Below are 14957 nucleotides of genomic sequence, written 5' to 3' on the forward strand. Positions count from 1 at the left end.
CAGAATCCACCCCTGTGACACAAATACCCGCGTTAAGTGCGTCTTTTTAGCGCGCTAATTGTGTTAGCTGATAAATAGAAGTAACTTTAGCTATGAAACTGTGCCATATTTATTGAAGAAAATTAAATGAAATTAATAATTCGTTCTTTTAGAATAACAACTGCCGATTTTATTGATTAATATTATAGAGTAAATTTAAAAGTAACTTTTATATATTCCTGTCTTTTTATACTGGCGCTTTGTAATAATCACATTTGTATGGTTCCATAGCTTATTATCAATAAATTAAGTCCTTCTAAGTTGTCTTTGTTGACGATTTGTCAAGGCTCCGTTTCAAAGAAATAGGTTTGAGGTAATTGAAAACAATATTAAATATCACCGTCTTTATCGTGACTATTTACTGTTATTTAAGTATATTTTCTGGAAGGTCAAACAAAATATAGATTCATGACTCCGCCAGTATTGGTAGTGATTAGCGCGTGCAAATAACCAAAAATTTCAAGTATGTTATACCATTACTTTTGTCGGTGGAAAGTTGAATCACACTATATAGTTTTTTGCAACATGAAAAGGCCGGTTCGATAGGATTGTTCTACTGTCTTACAATAGCTGGGAAAACTGGCAACTTTGTTTTTATTCGGAATACCCTACCCTCTTCTTCCCATTATCCACTTTTGCTGTTTATCTACATTTCCACAAAATTCGACGAAATACGAGGGAGGTAAACATTTAGACATCGTATTAGATCTTTTTCACCAGGCCTGCTCTTAGCAAGGATAAGAAAATAATACTGTTGGTGTATTCTTCTAGTAGACCGTAGGTCTTTTGTATACTTCAGGAAATATGCAACCTAAAAGTCACAAATTCACTGTGAGTAGATTTGGTGTTCCTGGGTGGTGAGAACCACTTATCATATTTAATCCATTTGCACTTTTACCTACCTCTTGATTTAAAAGTTATTATAAAGTATATTTTTTTATACGGCCAAGTAGTCCCACTGCACCTGATGCCAAGTGGAGTCCAGATAGACTGACAATTGACAAGGGATGATTACCCTCATCAGTCGACACAATTATGCTAGCCTGTTTGAAGTCGGATATACAGAGCCTGATCCCAGAACGCGATACATTTACGTGGACCACTATGGTCGGTGGTACCTTCTACGGTGGTCGCTATCCGGAGAGATACAAATATCCTACCACCTCCCCTTGAGGCAATTCTTGTACGCTCGGTTTCAACACCAAATGCATGCCATGCACGGACATTTGCCGCGGCTCTAGGCACACTTCAGTGTGTATACTTCTTGTTGTAACTACACATTGAGGCCTATGAGAGCTCGCGATCATTTCTTAGCCTTCTCTCATCGCCCCCATCCTAAGAGGCTTCCTTTCCTTTCTCCCGAACTTACTTCCCCCATATATCTCTTCTCTTATCTTTCCTCCAGGTCCCTGCAGTTGCTAAGCCGGGGAATTCCAGTACCTCATTTGCAGGTTAACCCAAATGTAGTCTGCGAGATCCAATGTACAAAAAATACCCTACCACCAGCATGCTACAATACAAACTAAATTGATATCGCTTAATGCAGAAAAGAGTCGAATTACGCAATTAATTACAAAAATTTAATGAATTATGCGGGCTTTAGAATTGAGGAAGTTGTCCCAGGTTCTCCATTAACGAGAGAATAGCTTTTCTTAATAAACATTATTTTTATTCTAATGTGCACTGTAAATACTTTTAAAACAAAATGTCTAGAAAATTATTGTAAAATTGTGAAGAAGAGAATTATGTTTTATACGTCTGAATGACGAGCAAAAAGGCCGCCCGATGGAACCACGAGAATCTAAAAACAACTTATCAATACTATAACTGCATAATGCTTTCATGACATGCACACATACATACAATATATGGCTCAAATATTACAGCAGCATGCGACAAGGCTAAATATGTAGCCTGAACTAGCTTCGAAAAATAAATAGTCAATAAAGATTTAAATTTTAGGAATCTTATGAGAACTTATCTAATATTATGGTAATATGAAAATTTACAGAAATTTGCAAGTTTACAAAGATTAAGGTGCAAAAGTCTAACGATCGTAGAAAACAGGTGAATTGCTTCTAACTATTAATGATTTAATTTGGCAGAAATGCGAAGGATAATTATTATATTTTTGTATCTCTTGCAAGTTGCATCGTCGGCGCAAAGTTTGCTTTCCAACACAAAAAAATACCCCGTTACAGTTCTCAGGGATAGTATAGTTTCATTTTAAAAAGGATTTAGAAAATAAGATTGCTAAAGACATTGAAATTAAAATTAAACAATTTTTCGGATTTTATGGAGGTTTTAATATTTTAGTTTTCTTTCTGTGAGCGCAACCTGCGTAGATTGGAACACCAACGGCTAAAATTTAAAAAGTTATATAATTGTAAAATGTAGGTAGATATTGTAACTTTGACTTTGCGGACGACCAACTCCTCATTCCCCTCTGTGACCACGAAGGCTGCAAAGTCTTCGAAACCTCGGGAGAAAACTAAAATATTAAAACCGCGATAAAATCCGAAAAATACTTTAATTTCAATGTCTAACATTCGTGAAAACATAAAAAGACGTTGAAGATGTCGTTACCCACATCCAAACTCAGTTATAACATTAATAAGGATAAAATAAGTAATTGGAAAGTACATAAGTATGTAGGTCCACTTGAGATTATGTTTCTGTTGACTTGGTTACTTAATTTATAAATATGTGTACAACGAAGGTAAGGCTAGGAGTTTTAGATACTTAAATATTTATTTATATAAAGTTTTTGACGTTGGTGATCTGGACTTACAAATATCAAGATTCTTTGAGACATCCTCCAACTAATGCGTAGGTCGTATATAGGGCACATTCTTTCTCAAGAAAGAACAATACTAAATTATTAATAAATCCGCCATATTCTGGGCGTGCAAATATAAAATATGTCATTACGAAATTTCAAATTGAAAGTTAATGAACAGAAACCACGCAGAAATAAAAACTGAAATATATTATAAAACATTCGGCTCGGCGCTAATGACCCGCCGCTGAACGGTAATTTCGACGACATTATCTGCCAATTTTTCATTCTCTCGATGCCGAAAATATGTACGAAAAGTAATAACAGCTTCGGAAACGACTCGGCTCGGTTGACACGTCATTGAACGTAGCGTAAAATTGCGAATAAATGTGGAATACACTAACCTATAGATAAGAGCACGTTCTTAGTTACAAGGTTCGCTTGCAGTACTGAATCGTAATGTATAGTTGCGACCCGCTCTTGTTACCGCATTTATGGGCAGTGTTGTAAACGCGGATATTGTTGTGATTTGTAGAAACTAGGGTGTTCCAAGTTTATATGAACAGACAGCATTATAATTGTTTTATTTATGTATCGTACGAAACAAGATTTATAATATATAGAAGGTAAGGTTTAAATTATATTATATTGAAGTGTATATAGTAGGTATTAATATGTTAATGCAGAAAATTTCGTTTTTTATAATATAGACCTGTATGAGAACGGATAATAATAAAGACGTTAAATAATAATTATGAATATTACTGTCTCCGCTGTTGAAAGACAATATTATTATTATGTATAATATAAATAATAAACTATTTTAATGTTTTTCCGTCAGTCAAGTGTGCACTATCGTTATTACATATTTTCAGCACCCTTGCATGGTGCAGCATCTAATAGAACATTTAAAACATGTTCGGTTCTTGCTCGCAGTATGAAATATGTGTAGCATATCCCGAGCAGACTTTATTTCCTGTGGATCGGGGAGCCACCCCCACCCGCGCCCCTGCCAGAACCCCTCGGTCTCCACACGCCCCGTGATTTCCAATGGATCTCTCGTTCGTTTTTTCGCCTCTTGTCCTCACTCACGCGAAACACATTACGTATGTACTTGTCACACAATTTATATTTTATATAAACAGGTCTTCAGGTTTATGGAGTCGTAAATAATTACCTTCGACATGAGTTAATGTTATTATGCCGTCTCAGTATTGTAGCCAGTTTTGCATGTTATGAGTGGGCCGGCTCAGCCGGGGCGGTTTTATGCTGCTGGATATCCCGTGTGTTGGTTAAATTAGTTTAGCGTCCCATATCAACAGCAAAATATAATGCAACGGCAAAACGTGCAAGGATGAAATTGATGTCTTTCCTTTAAGTAACGTATTTGATTATTTTCTAGTGATAATATGTATGTTTGTAGTTAAATTTAATGTAGAAAATGTATGGGATTTATAGGTACAAGTGATTTTTTATATTACACTTTGCTCCAAGATATTTTATTTATAGAATTTATTAATCGAATAATAAAGAAATTACTATAAAAGTCGCATAAAACATATGTTACAAAGAGCTTCATTCCAGTTTTCATTAAATGTAAATTTTTTCTTATGTTTTATTAATAAATGTCTCCTTTGACGTAACATACAAACGTTCTCTGTTTCATTATAAAAGAAACACAGTTTGTTTTAAGGCTAGGATATTCTAAACCACCCTCTTTTTGATTAAATATTCCGATTAGTTCTGTGGCTTAAAATAAGATAGAAATAACTTCTCTCGATCATAAATAATTATAAACACAGTGAAACTTTTCATCGTTTTTTAGTTTTTTTATATAGTATATGAAACGATTAAAAATAAAATTCAAAATATAGGCGACAGCATTTCATTTTATTCAAGTCGGTCCTCATTATATATCTATATATATAAAAATTAATTGCTGTTCGTTAGTCTCGCTAAAACTCGAGAACGGCTGAACGGATTTATCTTATCTTGGTCTTGAATTATTCGTGGAGGTCTAGGGAAGGTTTAAAAGGTGAGAAAAATTCGAATAATTGCCGGGAAAATCCTCAAAACAGCATTTTTCTATTTCCCATACAAACGTTTTCTAACTAATACGTAGAGTCAATTTGAGCTTTATTGCTATTGTATAAAGTTCACTGTTGTCTAAGCAATGTAGGTGTGTTCCTAACATCAAAGCAGTGTGCGTTGGAGCACAGAATGTAATAATGTAATGTCGCGTGCTGAAACTCAACAAAAGTGATATCGCGGACCCGACTAAATTGAACAGTCACAAAATTTAATATATCATTAGTTATTTGGTTGACTTCACGATATTATTTCTTTTGTTTTACTTTAAAATGCATGTTTTCGTTATGGACAATTTTTGAGCTACTTTTGCATATCTATACTTATAATAAATCTGTAGAGAGGTCAATTCTGTACATGAAATATATTTCCAAAATAACTGGGGGTGATTGGGGATCGATACTGATGCCAAAAATGCAATTAGTAAAATTTTTGTCTGTCTGTCTGTATAACCGTTATAGAAACAAAAACTACTCGACGGATTTTAACTTAACTTGGTACAATTATTTTTCATACTCCTGAGCTGGTTATAGTATACTTTTCATCACGCTACAATTAATAGGAGCATAGCAGTGATGGAAAATGTTGGGAAAACGGGAGAAGTTACTCCATTTTTAAGCTTCCGTCATTTCGTGTGCAACCTTAATGGTTAAAAGTTCCTTCGATTTCACCAGGATCCCATCATCAGACCCTGACCGGACAATCGGACCACCTGCATACCACCATAAATTAAAAAAACATCCCGACAAATTAATACCTTCTCCATTTTTGAAACCCGAAATCCACGCGGGCGAAGCTGCGGGCGGAAGCTAGTAATATTATACATTACTAACTTTTGTCTACAGCTCCGCCCAGGTGAAAAAGTTTTTCCCGAAATAAAAAGTCTACCACATACATGAATAATTTAGTTTCCTATTTGTGAAACATTTTTTGAAATCTGTTAAGTAGTACGTGAGATTAACGTAGTCAAACAAACAAACTCTTCAGCTTTATATATTAGCATAGATAGATAGATAATAAAAAGTACGTTCGACGAGCTGCGCATAAGTGTTCGTCAGGTGACCTAGCCCCTGGTTTTTGGCATTTTAATATTAAATTAAGCTGTAAATCGTATATGTTATTTACGTAAAAGAATATTATTTTAGTAGTTGCATCAGTATTTAATAATCGTGGTACACGAAGGATCGAACTGAACATATCAGATTGTGAGACTAAGTATGCGAGGGACCGAACTAAACATATCAGGTTGTGCCGGCCACCAATAAGTACTATGTTCATGTGTATAAAAGTGGTACGTTAAAATTTGAAACATATATCTATTAAAAACGTTTATTCGGCTGTATACCGGCTGTATACTGTCGGAGTATACCGAAAGCCAGAAGGGCCGGATTTACATACAACAAAGCGTCGAAGATTCTAGTTTTAATATTATACGTTATTATGATATGCAATAAAAACGAAAAATTATCTTTGGCATTAAGTTTCCTTTAGAAAATAGTCTTTTTGTTTCCTGTCATTAACCTTAGCGTAACAATATTTTTTTTCGTATTAAAAAATTCTGTGTATTTTTAAAGCACGATATGGATTTCATATTTATTCTATAAATAGGTATGAATGTAATTTAAAAAAGAAAGTAAAAATCTCCGACCACTTATTTCTAAGTAATTGCTATTATTTTATTTCAAAATATTCTTTATCATTTTAGTTGGTCAACCTTAGTGGCGCTCCACATTTTTATTGCCGTAAAGGCATAATATTGTTTTATAGACTTTTTATCACCTATTCCGCGGTGGTAATAATTTCATCACATATTAAGAGATAGATTTCTCTTGTGGAATGAATGTATCGTTTAAACAACTTAACAAGTATTCTACACCGAACATCATCGATATGATTCAATGGAATTTATAATACGTGATTCCCTTATAAGAGATAAGTTATAAGGATTTTCCTCTATTAAATTTTTGTCTGTCCACTTCTTATGTAGGCGGAGTTTTCAAATACCAATATCAAAACATTAGTAAGTATTATAATGTTACTTAAGTCTTTTATTATATTAATCTGTAAGCATTATTAGCTTAGCTTATCCTAGCTGGTGGTAGAATATATTTTATATCCCAGATAGCGACTACCGTACACAACGTGTTACAATCCGCTATTCTGGCCCATGTAGGTAAGTGTGTCGCGTTCCGGGATCAGCCTGTGTATATCCAGTTCCAACAGGGCGGCATTCTATTGGACCCAACTCCACTTACTATCAGGTTTTGCCGTGCCTCTATAATGAAAAGAAAATATGATAATGATTTCTGTTTACGCGAATGTTAAACATTGAAATAAACTTATTTTCCGTGATGAGTCCTCCCGTGACTATGAAGGATGCAGTCTTCGAAACGTCGGGAGAAAATTACTTATAATACAAAAAAACCGTGATAAAATCCGTTTTTGTTATTTCAATACGTAATTATTGTGTTCATAGATGTCTACCACGGTGGAACGACGTTGTTAAATTTTAAATTGCTAGAGGTACTCGTCTAATATAATAAATATATGAGATGATAGTTGGCGCTTTAAGCAGCTTATTAAAATCCTACTACTTCTTTTTGGCCTGAGCCGAGCTGAGAACATGTTGCTTTTATACTTTCATTTATATTTTACACCGCATTAAAGCTGTTACTAAGCGCTTAATTTTTCTATTATTTTTATACTTATGACATCAAGCAAATTCGTTTGTTTTTAATAACAATATAATATGCAGAATGTCTTGAATATTAATGTACCGACCTATCTCATGTATTGAAAAATTACCGTTAATTATTATTTTTGATTAGAATAATAATATCAATTCACAGTTCTTTATCAGTTTAATATGTTAAAAATATTTTGTTTTATTCTGGCTATATCATACCGACAAATTATACAAAAATAAGTTATAAATAATTAACTTTTTAATAATTAAATAATTAATTACGTATTAAATAATTAACTTTACAATTCAGGAAAACACGACGAGATCTATTTGCATCTGACACAAACTAATATGTGTGAACCATTCCACCCATTTTTTTTATACTCTATGTATGCAATACAATTCACAAAATAAGTTGTTTAATAGTAGTTGCTACATTTTGGCACAAGTCGGTTCACTTATTATTAAGAAGTATGATATACTTATTTAGAGAAGTTTTGTTCATCATTATAGTATAAAAAATCGAGTAAAAACTAATATCTTAATATATCCAGTAAAAAAGAAATTGTTATGTAACGTACTAGCGCGCTTATCTTTTGTTACACGTTTCTAATATTACAGATTAAAGAAATAACTGTAAAGCAATATCTTGCCGAGTTTTGCATTTCCTTCGGAAATCGATTTCTGAGATTCCTTTCCTTATATTATTATCTATTATGGCAGCTTCTCGCTGAGCGCTTCAGAGCATGAATATTGCAAATATAAAATGAAATTGTCGATGGGTGTGGCAAATGTTGACTCATCTATGTGATTTTTTTCTTATACTCAATAAATGTACCTATTTGTATAACAGATTCAGTTGTTAATTTATTTTAAACGATATTTTTTTTAACAGTGTACAGTCAGTCGCAAGACTATTATTTGCACAAATTCAAAACTTCAAAATCCTTCTACACATTAACTTCAATCTAAATATTATTTTTCTTTATCTAAAGTAAATTGAATTCCTTAAAGTTTATTTAAGTGAAGAAAAAACGATTGTTAATAAGAATACAACATTACTTTTGTGGATTACTCTACATAATATTATGGGGTTACAAATAATGGTTCGATGAATATTTTCATTCTGATAACAGTGGTGTGGTGGATATAGGTCGTGTATTTTAATTCTAACTAGGAACCCGGAAATCACGACGGAAACTTCCCGTCTCATTTGGTGATAGAACGGGGGCTTTTGTCATATCAGATAATCTATTTTCGTTAAATATATGTCATTCTTTTCTTTTTGTATTCAACCTCAATAATAGAAACAATAATGAAGAAGTAGATCCATTTAACAATCTGATTTCGAAGTCTTTTTTAGATTGGTGCCGTTGTGGAAGATTAGCTTTATATCTTACAGAGAGACGTAACATTATTAGAATGCTAAGCAAGCTTCCTTTGAAGTGTAGTTTAATAATATTATTGAATCGTAAGAAGACAATGGGTTGATTAACGAACGGTGGGATCCGACAGGCGACCAAACGAACAAAGAACTTAACGAACATGAAACCGACGTGGAGGAGCGTGTAACTCGGGGCTCTCGTCTCATGCTCACGTCAATAATTGGAGCGGTTGTTCATGTGTATTTTTTTATTTTTGCAGCGGTGCTCTCGCCAGGGCCGCATTGTTCATGCTCGCCCTCCGCGAGAGAGCGGCCCACCCTGACCGACCCACCGCCCAACGTGAAACGGTTCGTATTTTTCATTGCTGCTTTAAAGCCTTATAGGTTTTGCTTTATTTATGCCCTTTATAACTCTTCGTAGAAGATAAATGCTCGCGGGACGATGTTCTGTTTTTGTCACAGTTTAATGGTTTCGGTATAGCCGAGCAAAAATTGTGATAGCATTAAATGCACCTGCCCCGGGCACTTGCACAAATGAGAAACTATTTGCGCTTTGGATATCTTCGCGGAAAAAGTCAGTTAGACAATACGGCTGCGTGACTGCCGATGTCTTCGACATCTTTCATTGATTCTTTTGTGTATGAAAATAGTGAGTTTATCTTTTGTTGGTATATTTGAAGTCAGTTTATCGCTAGATTGTATAGTATCATACGAATAGCGTAAGAACTAACGATTCAATTAAATTCCAGTCGTAAGCTTGTGTTCAGTCAGTATCCGTAGTGGATATAAATTATGTGGATTTTTGTACTTACCTTTTGTGTTTTTGCAATTAGGAACGGATTAGTGCGTACTTATTCCAATGATCCGCATCCTCACAAAATGCTATTCATCGCGATATCGCATATTGTTTGAATAACCGCGCGAATGAGTGTGTATTTTGACAGATTTCTGTGTGATACCGCATGATTATCTAAAGTTCGGTTTATAAATTAATTAGAGTGGATCACATAGCCACCGAATAGATTCAAACATTTTCAGCTTTGTTATATTTTGGTTAGTTTTTTTAATCGAACCTTGTTGGAAAAAAAATACACAAGAAATTTATTATGCCTACATCTGAGAAAAAATTAACAGAGGTGGAAACAATATGTAAAAAACACACAGTTCGCTTAATTTCTATCCGTCCTATAATATGATATAAAGGATGATTGAACGGGAGCTAAGGGCCTATTAATATATATTTTTACAACAATGTAAAAACGTAAAAAAAATAATTATCATATTTCGATACTAGGAATTCACCTGTTTCCAGCATTACATTACTAAATAAATAGCGAGGAAATGCTTGTCATATATAACTTTTATGTTATGTTGTATACGTCACATTCTTCCGACTTAACAATTTATGACAAAAGATTCCATAAAAAAAGAAAAATGTTCCAGGGTCAGACGATCCATGCCATAAATATTTACGCGTAATTTGGATTACTGGTAAATAAAACATGGTACCCATCCTTTATTTGCTGTTTTGCCTATACATATATACATGAAGGGATGAGAGCCGATGAGTGTCCAGTACGTGTTACTTCGGCTTACTTGCGTACTATGATCGCTATTACATACAAAATAGTGTACATTTAACATGTAGTTCGTGTTTTCTCTAGAACTCTATTCGTTTGCGATGGAAAACGTAATATACGCTTCATTAAAATGATATCGATGAGATGTTTTCCTAGAATTTAGATAACGTAAACACATATTATTTCCGTACTTCTACAGTGAATCTTCAACAAACTCTTTATTTATATTCATAGTAATTGAGGTAATAATTGGACCAAAAACGATTTTAATTAATTTAAAATCAGTGTTAACTGACCTAATTAATTTAACAAGGCATGTAAATTAACATCTGTCTATTGGGATTCATTTTGCGTGTTTGCATATTGGTATTCATAATTTAAAATTGTATTGACTGTTTTATATAATTCACGCAAACCCAGACCCTTCATGAAATTAAAAAAATAATAAATTTGATGGGTAAAAAGTAATCAACTATACCGGGCTTAAATTTAAAACGTAGATAACCAAACGCCACACTTGCACCGCTCCAATACGGAAGCCATTACGAACAACAAATACTAGTTCGTATTTAAACAGGACATGGCTTTTGAAGTACCATGTCAGAGCCGAAACGCAGCGTCGGAAACGGAATCAACGCAACGCAAACAAAACTGCTATACGTCGTATGGGTTGCCTATTGTGGTACGTTTCTAATTACAGTTTTTCCGTTTAGTTTCGAAACAGGAAAATGAAAGGGTTAAGGCAGTAACGTCGGCCATATTTACTATTTAAATCACTAATGTTACAAAGTATTTCATGTTGTATTTAGTAGCATCAATATTCTATGGGTGTTATAAACTATTCTAAATAAAATATTTGTTTACTAACGAAAGACTCATGGACTTTTTCGTTTTATTGTATTTTATGCATGGCTAATTGTTTTTTAATGGCAAATATGCGAGGTAGTGCATGTTATGTATGTTTAGTATTACAAAATTAACATTTGAATATACCTACATGTATGTAATGAAACGATATTTTGAAGAATTGTTTTTCTTTGCACTGAGAACAGCACGCTCCTGAAATAAAAGTAGGCCTATAACATTTAGAGATATCTTATATAGTTTCCAATTATAAGTACGTAAGTAAGACTTGTTCAGCTGTTTCTGCGTTTACATTTTCATTAGATAGTTATTTATAATTAGTGTGGAAGTACTTCATGTAATACAAATGATGATAGAAAACTTCTTCAGTATAGCCGTGAGAAAGATCATTATTAACGTGCTAAGCGACGCTGGGTGACTACTGAGTTAGTAAAATAAATAGCATCTGTAAGTACTGTTCTAGGGGCTATTTAGAGTTAGAGTACATTTTTAATGTAATGTTTTATATTTTCAAGCAGTAATTCTTATACTAATGGCCAATCGGAGTGTAAGACTTTGTTTATTAATAATCGTTTCCCAGTAAATAGAACGCTTAATAGTAGGTACCTAAATCAAATTGTTGTATTACTTAACTTGACAAATAAAGGACGTTTAACATGTCGTGTTGGATTCTAGACAGTTTAAAGATTTTTTTTAAAGTTTTGGATTCAAATCATAGGATATATATAATATTTACGTACTCATTCCCTATCATATGGAATGCAACGAGATACGCTAGGATATAAGCACATTTTACGTTAAAATGTGCATTAAATACGTTTATTTCCGTAATTAATGTGGTACTTAATATAATAAAACTACTAATATATGTACCAATTAATTTTATCTACAAACGTTAAAGGTAATAGAAACAATTATAAATTCAATAACTGGCCTATTTTCAGTCAATCTATAGAGTGAAAATTTTGAAGCTCAGTCGGTCAAACATGTGAAGGTAAACATTTTGAGGCTAGTGAACGCTTTACAACGCTACCCATGAATAAACTCGTTACAGATTGAAATCGAGCCATATTTTGCAAATAATCAAATCAGTTTTCATAATCTAAGTTATATAACACGATTTTAAATTGTGATGTTAGCGGAACATCGAATATTGGTATTCTTATCTGTTATGACTATAAATATTGTATTTGTATTACAGCGATATATTGAAATTTGTGAATTTCCAAAACATATTATGTACTTAGATATTACTTTACGTGAGGAATTATATATAAATGTATATATAGGTATAAAGTATCTATTAACGAATGATGATGAAATGCCCACTACTTACTCAACCAAAAGAGAACCAAATTAAATTCCAATATAAAAGGTATTCTCTTTCTATCTTGATCCCAAGCCGATGCTCTTTAACACTTGAAATAAATGCTGAAATTGAACTGGCCATTCGCACTTATTGGAAGAGTGTACTGAAAAAATAAATTGGAAACGAATGTTAGCGCTTACAGAATGTAAAATTGATTGCAATATATTTATTACAAGAATATTTTACAAATTGAATATGTTTATACCGCCGTATTTTTACTATACATAAGTACTTAGCTAATAGTTTGAATTTTAATGACGTCTAGTAAAGTTAGAGATTTGAAATAATTACAAGCTACTTATCTGCTACGTATCTCACGATAAGGGAAAGTATTACTTATTGAGTTTAATATTATGTATGTAGAGCTATGTACATGCGTTGCAAGCTCCTTATTTTACATGCGTTTAATTTTTTTTATTTTCTATTATGAATATGTTTTAAGTTCCAGCAAAACGGTACACTAAACTTATTTCTTAATGCTATGTATTCGAAATTTATTATACAGAAATATATATACATATAATATAGAAATAAGCGCCTAAAGTACATAAAATTACTTTAATTTACAAAAATGCTATTGGATATACAATTTAATAAGAAATATTTTGATTGTTCAAAATTTTTTAAATACGTAAAATTAATTTCTAAAGAAATTATTTGTAAATCATTACACCGTACCGCCCTTCACTCATGCGCCGTAAAAGTACTTATAGAACGAGTGCTCAAGGCTGTTTGCTCGAGGACGAGCCTTTAAATGCAATTTCCTTCGAAAGACATTTTGTCAAACACACATTTATTTACAATTTTGCAATTGAATACCTTTCAGAAATGCAGTAGATATAACGGCGCCTTATCAAAGCAAACGATAATGCTCACTAATTTATTGCTAATGCGGAGACAAAACGAGGACTAGTTGGGCTTAACTAGACAGCGGCATCCATTTATTAGGAACTGTGTACATTTAGCGGTTAGTGGTTACATTTACTTCACCGTGTTCTATTGTTGGAATAGAAAAAACTAATGAGGTTTTAATTCCATCATTGATAAACATGTAAATAAATGATATTATCCATTTTCATTATTCTTTTATAAATTTAACTAAGATAATAAATGTTTTTAAAGCACCAATATTTTTACTCGTGTCTACATATTATTTAAGTTATCAGCCTGTGGTGTACGAACAGTAGGCTTTTTAAAAGTAAAGTTAATTTGAATGTATTTTCTAATCTATAACGTAAGAAAATTTTATTAATTCTATATAGCTGTTATAAATTGCGCCTTTGCCCAGCTGTTTAGCACATAAATATGTATGCGAGCGCTGTTGGTCCGTGATAAATTGGAATAAGTTAACCATTATTCTCGTACATCCATCGATCATCGCTGTCTTTGCCGATACAGAACTGTGCAGGTCCGAGGCAACACGTTTGTGTTCTAGGTCAATAAATTATCTGTCCTAAACTATTATATTATGACTCACGGGTTGAATTGTTTATTATGGCATAATGCGAATGCGGTAGAGTGCGCGGCTTCGATTTCATTCCTAGCAAACGCTTTTTTTATCTAGGTTCACAACCGTTTGTGAGCCAAAAGAAGCTAGCGACGCAGTGACAAATTAGTTATAATCATTATGGCTCATGTTTCATTAACGAAAGAAAACATCTACAAGAAACTTGTAAATTGTTTAAAATATCGAGATGATATAAATTGAATCAGTTTGCAATACATTCCAGCGTTGTAGATGGGAAGCCTAATCCCACTCAGTGGAAGAGGATGCCGAACAGTGAGACATTATGTACCATTTGTATTAATAGGTCGATATTTATCTAATATCTTTCAGGAACCTTGAGTATTAGTATGAAAATGAGTAAATAGTATGCCTCAAAATTTAATTAGTTCATGAAGGTTCATGAATATTTGTTCCAATCACTGAAGCCGACGATTTAAACCCTTAGTAGTTTTCTACAAGATATAATAATCTCATCCTTAGAAGTCTACTAGTTATTCTATTTGATTATGAGATTAATATATTCAATAAAGTCTGTTTTGAAAAGGTTTCATTCATTCAAAGAATATAATACAACTACGAAGAGATACCACTCATAAAAAGAAGCCGGACAAAAAGATTTAAAGTACATAGTTCGCAACATGGAATAAGATTTAAATCTGGG

Source organism: Manduca sexta, chromosome 13 (assembly GCF_014839805.1).
Source record: "Manduca sexta isolate Smith_Timp_Sample1 chromosome 13, JHU_Msex_v1.0, whole genome shotgun sequence".
In the NCBI taxonomy this organism is placed as follows: Eukaryota; Metazoa; Arthropoda; class Insecta; order Lepidoptera; family Sphingidae; genus Manduca; species Manduca sexta.